The sequence below is a fragment of the Microcaecilia unicolor genome, chromosome 2, assembly GCF_901765095.1.
Source record: "Microcaecilia unicolor chromosome 2, aMicUni1.1, whole genome shotgun sequence".
Taxonomy (NCBI): domain Eukaryota; kingdom Metazoa; phylum Chordata; class Amphibia; order Gymnophiona; family Siphonopidae; genus Microcaecilia; species Microcaecilia unicolor.
The window spans coordinates 304,183,055-304,195,790 of record NC_044032.1 but is presented as its reverse complement, the minus strand read 5'-3'; positions in this window follow the sequence as shown (position 1 = coordinate 304,195,790).

Genomic DNA, 12,736 nt, shown 5'->3' with positions numbered 1-12,736 from the left:
GCTATAAAATAGAGTTCTTTCACTTCTAAGTCCGTTACTATTTTCTGAAAATAGAAAAAGAACATTCTGTTTTATTTGCTTTGTCATCAGTTATGTTTGGATCTACAAATGTAGAAGACCTTTGACTTAAAGAAATAAGAGGATCTACAATGACGGCAGCATCCATGGGTGATGCTTTCAGTGAGGGAGATGCTGTAAGGGAAGAAAAACTTTGCACATGGGGCCAAATTCTATAAATGGTGCCTTAAAAAGCGGCGCTGAAAAACCATGTGCTTTTATAAACTACACCTAAAGTTAGGCATAGTTTATTTAATAAAGCTTAGCGGCAGTTCCTGCGACTAAAATATAGGTGGACCCATTTAGGCCATCCTTAAAAGCAGGCCTAAATACTTGCACCTAACTTAGGCGCAGATTTGCTGTATTCTATAATAGTGCACATAGTTTTTTGGTGTGCTCTCAACCCGCCTATTGCACGCCCATGGCCACACCCCCTTTTCAACCGTATGCATTAGAATTTACACGTAATGTGTTATAGAATATGCCTAGAAAGTTGTGCATGTAAATTCTAATTAATGCAGCTAATTGGTTGTAAAGTATCAATTATCAGAATTGATTGGCTTATTAATCAATTAAGTTGTGCATACAATTTGGCCGTGTGGCATTTATAGAATTTGGGGGTAGGTGCTTTACATGCTAAAATGGCAAACAAAAACACTGAGTTTGATATTCTAAGGCTTTATACTTTTAGTTTTTAGAGTTAGGTTTCTAAATTGGCCTCTTTGAAAATGTACTAAGGTTGAATATTTTAGAAGCACCATCCATTCTGCCTGATTTGCAGTACCTTTGTGCTAGACCCATGCTTTCTTGAATTCAGATAATGCCCTTCTCTATACCACTTGAATGATGTTCAAAGCATCCTATCACCCTTTGTATAAAGCAATGTTTCCTTAGATCACTCCTGAGGCTATCCTTGTTCACCTTTATTCTATGACTTTGCATTCCACATCATGTTTTCAGTTGAAAAGGCCCATCTCCTCTGTATTTAAACCTTGGGATGTATTTCAGCGTCTGTCATATCTTCCCTTTATTCCAGGATACAGATTTTTTGATCTTTAAGGGGCCTTTTTACTAAGCAGCGGTAAGCCCATTGCAGGCTTACCACGCACCAATCTGGAACTTCCGCCAGGCTACCGCAGGAGCTTGGTGGTAGTTCCCACCTCTAGCGTGTGTTATTTCTGGCGCTACAAAAATATGATCTATTTTTGTAGCGCCGGAACTTAACCGGTGGTGATTGGTGCTGCCCGGTTACCTCCAGGTTAGCGCAGGAGTCCTTACAGCATGGCCATTTCTTTTCCTCAAAAAAGACAGCCTTTTACCCGCTGTGGTAAAAGAGGGCCTCAGCACGCATCAAAAACACGCACTGATGCTAGCACAGGCCTTCTTTTACCACAGCTTAGTAAAAGGGCCCGTAAGAGAATAAGGGCCCAATATTCAAAAAAGATGAACTTCTAAATTTAGGCTGATAAATTAGGCTTCTACATTGGTGATCTATTTTCAGTCAAAATTAGGAGCCTAATGGGCCCTTTTACTAAAGCTTAGGGCTTATTAATTCCATTAACACATGCTAAATGCTAAAAAGCCCATTTTATACCTACCGGTATGTACATCTTAGCATTTAGTACATGCCAAGGGGGTCTTTTAGAAAGGCACACTAGCGTTTTTAGCACGTGCTAATCATTATCGTGCGCTAAATGCTTGACACACTTATAGGAATATATGGGCATCTCTAGTATTTTGTACATGCTTATTTTAAGCACATGCTAAAAATGCTAGTGTGCCTTTGTCAAAGGGGCCCTAATGGAATTAGCATGCCCTAAGCTTAAGTAAAAGGGCCCCTAAGTTTTCAGCTGAAAATTCATTTTAAATTAGGAGCTTAAATGTTATGCTTACAAATTTATGCCCGCCATTTATTTGCCTGAAATTATGAATCTTATTTATAAGCCTAGTGCTGAAAATCAGTGCTAAGCCCCAGTCTTAACCTTTTTATCTCTGCCCTGTCTAATTGCCACTTACTTTTTATGTATGTTTAAGTTTATTAAAATTTTGAATATAGATTGAGACACACAGTCCAATTAAATTTTCAATGAGGTCAACTAATGAGTAAAACTAAAGTTAGGAGCATAAATCCCTTTAAATATCAGGCCTTAATTTAATAAAGGGCACCTAAGCTATCAAGGCTCATGGGGGTAATTTTATTAAATTGACACTAGCATTTACATGCTGAGAGGAGTGGCTTAATGAATGGAGCAGTGGACTGAAAACCAAGGAGGTCAGGTTCAAATCCCACTGCTGACCCTTGTGATCTTGAGAAAATCACTTAGGGATCATTTTACTAAGCCGTGGTAAAAAGTAGCCTGCGGTAATGTGGACGTGTGTTTTTGGCTTGCACTGGGCTGTTTTTTACCGCATCTGGGGAAAGGGCCAGGAAATGGTCGTGTGCTAACATTAAAACTAGCATGTGCCTATTTATGGCCTGAGCCCTTACCGTCACCCATTGATATAGTAGTAAGGGATCACGTGCTACACGTTACCGCCAGAAACGCCACGTGTGGTAGAAAATGAAAAAATAATTTCTACTGCTGGAATGAGCACATACCAAATCCGAAATTACTGCTGGGGGGGGGGGGGGGGGTGCACTAGCCTGGTGGTAGTCTCATTTTTGCACACGCTACACATGCATAGGCCCAACCGTAGCTTAGGAAAAGGGCCCCTTAACATCCCATTGTCCCTGGTGCAAATCTAGGACTATGTTTACTAACCTTTTCCCCCATAAACACAGAATGGAGAAAACATTTGGTAAACAGTCCCCTTAGATTGTAAACCCTCCAGAGACAAGAAAATACCTATTGTACCTGAATGTAACTCACCTTGGACTACTAAGAAAGGCATGAACTACTATGTTAATTTAAAGGTGTATGAACCAATGAACCAAAAATGAACTAATTTGTTTTGTTCTACCATTCATCTCAAAATGTAATTTAATTTAAAATAAAATGTATAGCCTGCCTCTGACATAATAATTTAAAGTAATTTACAGCAAAGGATAAAAATATCACGATTCAATTTCAGTGACAATAAAATACAATAAATCACATCCAGACATAAAAATCCTGACTACCTTAATCAATCAAATCTCCTATATCCAAGACCACAAATCTCCCCTATTTCGAAGCAGCAACTACATTACTTCATTAATCAAACCCATTTGCATTCTTAGCTGAGAGATATAAGCATTTCAATGTAATTATCCACACTAAGCCTGTGGAAACAGCCAAGTTTTCAGCTTCTTTCTGAACAAATGATAATTATACTCATTTCTTAAAATCTTCAATAATCTACTCCGTTCTAAAGCAGCTCAGCCTGCTAAAGTCTGATCTTGCATAGTTACCAATCTATACAGCTTGGCTGAAGACATTACCAACAAAAACTCACCCTTGGAACATAATGCCTGGGTTAGAAAATAAGCTTTCAGACACTTATTTCAATTCATATGTTCCTGTCCCAAACAACTTTGAGGAACATTTTTAATATGATGATAAATCCAATTTTGGACATTGTGTTGAAAACATCCAAAAATCAAGTGGCAAACATAGTGATTTTCGAACCAGAAAATGTCTATCTTTTTGTTTAGAAAATGGCCATTTCCTAGATGTTTTGTGCCCAGTTCATTTTTCTTTTGTGACCATTATAAAAAAAAGTCCAAAAGAAAAATGCACAAAACAAGCTATTGGCATGGAAGGTTCATTGTATTGCCTTCTGGTTTTATGCCTGTGCTTGACCCACTTGAGCCTTTTCCAGGAAGAGTTTGGCTTTCTCACCAGCTTTCTTTAGCCTCTCCTGCATGGTAATCACATGTTTGGCCAAGTTCCTTTCCGGACTGGATTCCTCTTCCCAAGCCTATTGAACCATATTCAGGATGCCCCTTGGTCTCCTCCCATATAATAGTTCAAATGGAGAGAATGCTGTCAAACTCTGGCTCACCTCCTGAACTACAAACAGTATATTTGGAAGTAGAGAATCCCAGTTTTTCCTGTCTTCAGCCACAAACATTTTCAGCATCTATTTTAGTGTCATATTAAACTGTTCCATCAGACTGTCTGTGGATGATAAACTAATGTCCAAAAGGTCTTCACTTTTAGCATGGCACACATTTGCTTCATAACTCTGGACATAAAGGTAATCTCCTGGATGAGGATCCTGCCAGAAATATTGACTGATCAAGGTACTACCTTTATGCCCAGAGTTATGAAGCATTACCACAGTGGCTAATGCTCTTCGTAATGCAGTAATTAAGCATTGGAACATTTTGGAGGTTCATTCGGTGTTTAGAGAACCCCCTCAAGTCTCCTATAGACGAGCTTAGAATATAGGAGAATTGTTATCAAAGAATAAATATAATACGCCTGAGGAACCTGGTGGGGGTGGACATTCTCGATGTGAAAAATGTACATACTGTAAATACAGTATGTGCAGGGAATATGCTATTCTAGTTAATAACATGCATCACTTCCTGAGAAATCATACAAATTGCAATTCGGATAAAGTGGTATATGGAAGATTAAGGTACGAGTGGGAGAACATCTTAGCAATATTAGGTTACACAAAACGGAGGCACCTCTTGTGACCCATTGGGTAGAGATGGGACACAATTTGGATGAGCTAAGATTTATTGTTCTATATCAGCTTTGTAACACTCGAGGTGGAAATGAGTCTCAGAAACTACATAGAGTTGAGCAGAAATATACTTTTCTTTACAATACGTTAGAACCTATAGGTCTCAATTGAGAGATAGAATGGGATCTAATTAGATAGATAATGATAGTATTTGAGTATGTCAACTCCAGTAGCACTTAGGATTGGATTTTCTTTAATTGCTAGTGCTATATAATAGTGGACGGAAATAGCTGTGTTATATCCGGTTGAGGTTAGGGTCTAACCGATTGATTCCCAGCAATGGTATGCTGTAAATGAAGTTTGGTGAAGTAAGTTGTTTGAATGTTTTTTAGGATATGTATGAATTTGATAGTGAATTTTATGCGGGGAGACTAACCCATAGAGCCCCCCCTGGTATGCTGGTTAACTACCCACATATCAGAGGGATTCTCTAGAAGGCTGATCCTAACCACCTGAAGACTATCAATGACCATCTGACTCTTGTGTTAGTGGGGGAAAGTACAAGCACATGCCTATACCCATTTCTACCCCAGAGATTAATTACCACTTCAAATATTGGATAAGAAAGAGATAAGAGATAGATTGCAAAGATATATTTATTATCTCTTACCATAGCAATACAAGGCAATCAGGAACATCAATCTGACTTCTGATCTGACTGGCAGCATCTCTGGATGGCATTTGGAACTTCTCCAGCCACACCCAGATTTGCTCTGTCTTTTATACAATTCTGGGTGCATGCAAACCAATGGGTCTGTATTGACTTCAATGTTAGACTTGTTTACTTCAAACTAGCTGACCACAATCTTGCTTCACCAGTAAGTTGCCACCCCTTCTTTCTCAACTATTTCCTTGCACCTGCAGATATTTCAGAAAAACAATTTTTTCTTAACTCAGATACAGACACAAGGGAATCCATTTTGTGACTGACAGTTTCCATTTTGATTCCAGATTTCTTGACCTAACGTTTCCAATTTAGGTCATTTAGGCCTCAATCCAGGCTGCCAGCCAGGCCTTGCTTTTCCAACAAGGTTCCAGCTGTACTAGCCATTAGATTTCGGACTTGGCCAGAGTTTCTAATAGCCTGAACCTAAGGTTTTACCTTCCACCCTTCCGGTGGGGTTTTCTGGCCATATCATATTTCTACAATAGTTAGTTGTTGTTAGATTTGTTTTGATTTTATACACACAGAATAACAGCTCCTGATGACGCCCAGTGTGCGAAACACATGACTGGTACGCCAATTGTGCGAGATGAAGTGGTTGTGTCGAGCTGAAAATGAGAGAATTGAAGTTGTGAGCTCTCTAGAATCCATTCAAAAAGTTTACAATTAATAAGGATTTGGAGATGAAATATTAGAGAAGAATTATGAGGAGAGACCATTGGATTACAACTGTTTGAACTATTGTTTGGATCCCGTGGATATAAGATGATAAAATAAAGAAGTACAATAGAGCAGTCAGCGGGATGTGGAATGCTGGTCGCTGAATACTGCTGAAACATTTTTGAGCTTGAGCCTGAGCTTGGTGACTCCACGTGAGGATTTGTTAGACTGTTTTGCCTTGTTCTATTTATTGGTCTCTCCCAAATTAGAGAATTTTATAGATAGGTGGTGTATGCGAGTATGAATGGGGGTTAGCACTTTTTATGCGTGATTTGTGATGTGTATTTATAAAATAGATTTATTGTATACACTTTTGAATATTTTGAATATGAATAAAAATATGTGAGTTATATATTATATGTTTATATTTTCCTGTTTTTGGGTATTCATACATTTTAATAAACAGAACAATACTGTTGAGTTACAGATATGCAGCAAATACATTCTTCATATTTTTCTCTCTCTCTGGCATTGCTAGTAAGCTTCCTTTTAGCTTTCACTTCTACTTGGACCGAATGCTCATGACATTTGTATTAGCTTTGTAATCGGGTTATAGAAAAATCAATCCTCTTCAAAATGAAGGCTAATGGAGGAATCTTGATTTGTCGCTTTCCTTTTTCAATTTCCTTTCTTCTAAATGTGGATTTATGTAGATTAAAGTTTACATTTCTTCTGTCCATTTTATCTACAAATTAATTTCTATATGAAATTTTTGAACATCCTAAAAGGTAATGTCTAAGATCCCCTGTGTACTGTAACTTATTGTCAAATAATCAATATTGTCATAATAATAATAATCTCTAGAAAAACTCAGTTTTATCTATGCCCTGTTGACATACAATCTAATATGGCTAAAATATTGCTGCTCAAAGTCTGGGCAGCTCCAAGGTTGGGTTTGTTTGAAAGAAGGAGATTAGCATATATTTTCAGTGGTAATCCAGGTAATTTAGATAGATAAACCTAGATGCAGGGATAACTGATTTTAAACTAATCTGCTATACCTGGGTACAGAACCATCAATCTACCCCACCCTTCCTTCTACTAAATCTAATAAAACCCCAGAAACAAAGTAACAGTCCTCCTATTCCTTCTCCCTCTTGCTGGTCCAGTCAATAAAGCCTTTACTCTGACTTAGTGGATGACTTCTCCCCATCACCTCTAGCACCTAATCAGATAAAAATCCTCTTCCCCTCAACTGATCAAGCAACATCCTCTCCTTAAATCTTCAATTGATTCCTCTCTCACCCAGCACCTAGATCAGTAAATATATAGGTCAAATCTTTGATGTATTCCCTCCCAACCAGCACCCCAGTTTCAAGAGATCCTCTTCTGAGCCTCTTATCTATCTTTTAGTTCAATATGTATATCCTGCAGAGCCGTCAGACCCTTCAACTTTCCCTATAACCCCTTCACAATCTTCACATACAGTTTAGGAGGATTCCTGGCTTTTCTGGTAGGAGGGATGCAGGTGCCCCACTGCCAGTTTCACTGGGAGAGGATGCTTGCTTAATCGTGGGAAGGGGAAGGTTACTTTGATGGATGTAATATTTCAAGGAATTACCTGCCGAATTAAAAAACAGATTGGTAGATCCTTGGGGGTATATTTGCAGTAAGCTGTTCAGTTAACAGGAGCTAACTTAATTTAGGATAAGTTTCAATCACAATTTATACTGTGTTTCAAAAAAAACAACAACAACTATACAAAGATTATTTTCTGCATAACTGTCAAAACTTGACCAATTCAATAACATAAAGAAAATGTTTATCTCAATGTGGAAACTCAAACGCGTAAAACCATTCTTCCCGAGGGAAATATTTCGTAACCTGGTACAGTCCATGGTATTAAGCCATGCAGATTACTGTAATGGAATCTATGCGGGATGCAAGGATCAAATCATAAAGAAACTTCAGACCGCCCAAAATACAGCAGCCAGGCATATATTTGGAAAAACATGTTTTGACAGCACCAAACCACTCAGAGAAAAATTGCACTGGCTACCAATCAAAGAATGCATCACTTTCAAAATCTGCACGACTGTTCACAAAATTATTTACGGCAAGGCACCGGGATACATGACAGACCTCATCGACCTGCCAACCAGAAACACCACAAAATCTGCACGCTCATATCTAAACCTCCACTACCCAAGCAGCAAAGGACTCAAATACAAATCCACCTATGCAACCAGCTTTTCCTACCTAAGCGCACAACTATGGAACACATTGCCAAAAGCAGTAAAAACCACGCTCTACCACCTAAATTTTCAGAAAGCACTAAAGACAGACCTGTTCAGAAGAGTATACCCCACTGACCCAACATAAAAATACCGGTCACTTGTGACACAACATAACCAAAGACTGCAACGGACATTACTTGACTCTTCTTCCCCCTTTCCCGCTCTAAGTTCCCCCCAACTGTTTCCTACCATACATGTACCTCATTATACCACAATATCACTTTGTATTCATTCATACTATGTATTTTTTTCAAACAGTAATCGGCTAACACTGTTAACGGTTATATGTAAGCCACATTGAGCCTGCAAAAGGTGGGAAAATGTGGGATACAAATACAACAAATAATTTTTATTTTTTTTGTTACATTTGTACCCTGCGTTTTCCCACTCATGGCAGGCTCAATGCGACTGACATATTGTATACAGGTACTTATTTGTACCTGGGGCAATGGAGGGTTAAGTGACTTGCCCACAGTCACAAGGAGCTGCCTGTGCCTGAAGTGGGAATTGAACTCAGTTCCTCAGGACAAAAGTCCACCACCCTAACCACTAGGCCACTCCTCCGCAAACAACAACAACAACATCCTGAATAAATTTGTAATAAGCCTACACTCACACCGGCCACCTCACCTAAATTATATAATTTCACTACCTGGTTCTTCAACTGTCTGTGCAACGTGATCGGGACCTGCCGCTTCCTGTCTTGCGATCAGTTGAGCCCATTTCTCGCAATTTCTTGAAAACATATTCTATGTTTACCCTCTTCCACCTCTTTTCTGGAAACTCTTGCACCAATTTATGAGAACTAGAACCTTTCTCCAGATACAAATTGTTAATAAGGATCAGATCCTTCTCTCACAAAATGCCTAGCACCCATCTAGGGTTAACCCTGCGTCTACCATGATGGCCTATCCCCAGCACTGCTCAGGCCTGCCTGCACCTGGGGCTTGTGATCTACACTACACCCTCCTCCCACTGGTTCCCGCTTACCTCTGGGCTAGTCTCCCACTTCAAGTTATTCCCCGATTCTTTCTAGGACACTAGGGTCACACTCCCAGAGGTCCCATAGTTCCTAGAAAACTCTCACAGACCCAAAACACAAATCACCAGGATTCTTAGTCTAGGACAGCAGAGTCAATAAACTAATAAGGTTTTATTGTCAAGAAACTGAACAGTGAACGGTAAGAGGAAAAATGGTGAAAATATAGCAACATTAACAGGTAAAACAAATAGGTATCAATATCAAAACTAACTAAACATTTGTTTACTACCTGAGTAGTACCTGGGGAATTCAGGAAATACAGCTCACAGGTTATAAAATATAACTGCTCACTGGGCCTCAGTAAAGAGATCTTTCTCTCTCCGCTCCCTGGTTTAGACTAAAGAAAAATCCAGTACCTATTGGTTAGATTTGAACTCCAGGGCTAATCAGAGCCCAGGGCACCAACGTTGAAAGTATCTGGCCAAAGATACTGCAAATTGCCTTTCCACAAGCTTAGGGGGTGTTTGCTAAAGCTTAGCTCGAGTTATCTGCAGCAGGGCCCATAGGAATAAAATGGGCCCTGCTGTAGATAACTCGAGCTAAGCTTTAGTTAACAGGGGGGTTAAACTTGAAACAAAAAAGTCATTTTCTGCAACAGCTTTAAAACACAAAGCAAACACCATCTGCTGGCCAATTAGGAGAAATACACTTTGGGAAATAATTAATACAGTTCACAGACTTAGAAAACTACTGTTTCATCATGCCACCTGACTGAAAAACATAGTAACTGTTTATGTTTAAAGCAAAATTGTATCTGTGCGTATCATGATGTTTATCGCTAGGTGGTGGTGACGTCATTTAGGAGAGGTGGCTGGTGTGAGTGTAGACTTATTGCAAATTTATTCAGGATGATATATTCCAAATGTTATTGAAATCAGTCAAGTTTTGACATAGTTTTTTTTTAAATACATTTTTAATTAATTACAAAGATACATTAATCTTTGAAAGAAAACACCAAGATCCAGAAAAGAATACATTCTGAAAAGAATAACAATAAGAAATAATTAATTACTTGGTTAACTAGTCCACAATTAAGAGAGGAATCCATGAATAAATCCAAAGGAAGCTAGATAAAAGAAATATTACAAGTAACAATATAGGCAGTTCCCCCTTATAATCTTAACCAGCTAAACATTTAGTTCTCCTCCCGTGCTACCCTGAGAGTTCAAAAAACTGCACAGTTGGAGAGGTTCAAAAAACACATATTTCTTATCTTTAAAGAGAAGAATACATTTACATGGAAATTGTAACTGGAAGTGAGCATTTAATAATAATGTCTCTTGTTTCATCTCTAAGAATTTTTTCCTCCTTTGTTGTGTCAATTTAGATTTATCGGGAAAAAGAGACACTTTTCCTCCTAAGAATTCAGGTTGAATTTTTTGAAAATATAGTCTCAATAGGGCTTCTTTGTCTTGTAAGAATACAAAAGAGATCAGAAGTGTAGCTCTAGTTTTAATTTCTTCCTTTGACTGTTCCAAAAACATAGAAATGTCCAGTACATCCACAGATGTTTCCCGTTGCTCTTGATTTTCTTGTCACTCTTGATTCTCTTGATGAAATTTTGTAGTCAAATAATATAACTTCTGGACAGGTGGAAAAGATTGATCTGGATATTTAAAATTCTCTCTTAGAAACTTATGAAATATTTCCCTTGGAGCTATAAGCTTTGCGTATGGAAAATTGAGTATTCGTAAATTTAAGTTCCTTGTAATATTCTCTAAATTTCCAATTTTACGATGACGAATCAATCTATCTCCTGCAAACTGAGCTTGATTCTCTTGAACCTTTACCATGTCCATTTCCAGTTTAACTTGTTTAGTAGAAAAATTTTCAATAGTTTTCTTAACTTCTCTTGCACACAGAGTTATTTAAAGACACTGATACAAAAGAAGAACAAACCTTATGCAGGGTTTCAAGGGCAATCCAAATAGATTTCAGCGACATTTCCTGTGGTCTTTTCAATGGCTGAATTGCTGAGGCACATAAGGAAATTTCCTCTTGAGAATAGCTAGAAGTAATGGCTTTCACACCGTTGAACCCTCCGATGCCATATTCAAAGACTGCTGGATCCCCTCCACTAAGGGCCGAGGAATAACCTCAGCAGTATTTCTATTAGCCACTTTCTGAAACGAGGCTCGCCTTCCTTTCGAGACTTCGTCTGCATATGGTCTCGGTACCGTCGCCTCATCTGGTCATGGAAGCAGAGGAGTAGCTGGTCCTACCGGGCTGAGTGAAATGTCTCCCTCCTGACTGGGGCTCTTCCTCTTCCCGGTAACGGAAGCGCTTGAATGTGGAGTTGACACAAAAAAGGCTGAAATAGAAGCTTGGCGAGATGAAGGGGCTTCTAACTTTGGGAGAAGAGGTCCCTTTAGCTTACCCTTCCTTTTCGGCATGCTTGTTAAGAGGAACAAGGAAATTTCAAACTATTAGTGGAAGAGCGTTCTTATCAGCCTTGCTATATCACCGCCATCTTGGATTCCTCCAAGTTTTGACAGAGTTATGCAGAAAACTGTATAGGTTTTTTTTTCTTTTGAAACACAGTGTAGATAGATTATAGCTTAAAACTAGCATATGAATACATTGCTAAAAATGGCTGAATATCTTAGCTGATCAGTGGTTGACAATTTACCCCTAATTTTTCAAAAGTTGAGCTTTAAAGAACTGTACAGTTTTTGCATTTGTGAGTTTTATTGTTGTTGTTGTTCTAGGTTTTAACAGCAAGATTTAAATACACAGTTAGGAGTGAAGACTAGATTATTCATGTAAATACATTTTCTTCCTTCTCTGTTATCCAGAAGAATTGCTCCTAGAGTCAGCTAGAAAGATATTATGGTATTAAGCTATGATTTCAGGTACTGGATGCTCTTAAACTTTATCCTGAAAAGTGGCATTTCTTTTAAACTCGGTAGTGTGTTAGAAAAGTTTTATACTGTAGGGAATCCCTAGAAGAACCCCTAAGCATTTCTGTAATTAAATTAGCTCCCAGCTATCTTAAGCAAATAACCTACATGGGAAATTGTGTTATCTAACTGGCCAGTTGATGCATGGTTTTTTTCCCAGCTTAAAGAAATTAAATGGGATGGCAGTATGTGACTCTAATTTCAAATACTCTCAGGCAGATAAACATTATCATGAAACTGCCCATGGATGAAATTTAAATAAGTAGTGATTGGGAAGAATGATGCTAAGAGTTTCTAACCTGCAAAACCAGACAAATTAGTTTAATTAACTGCACATTCTGGAGAATATAGATGGGGAAATAATTTATTTTGATGGGTAATGCTAAATGTCAAGAAAAGCAAAAAATGCAGACAATGCTGAAAATATTTTGAAAGTATA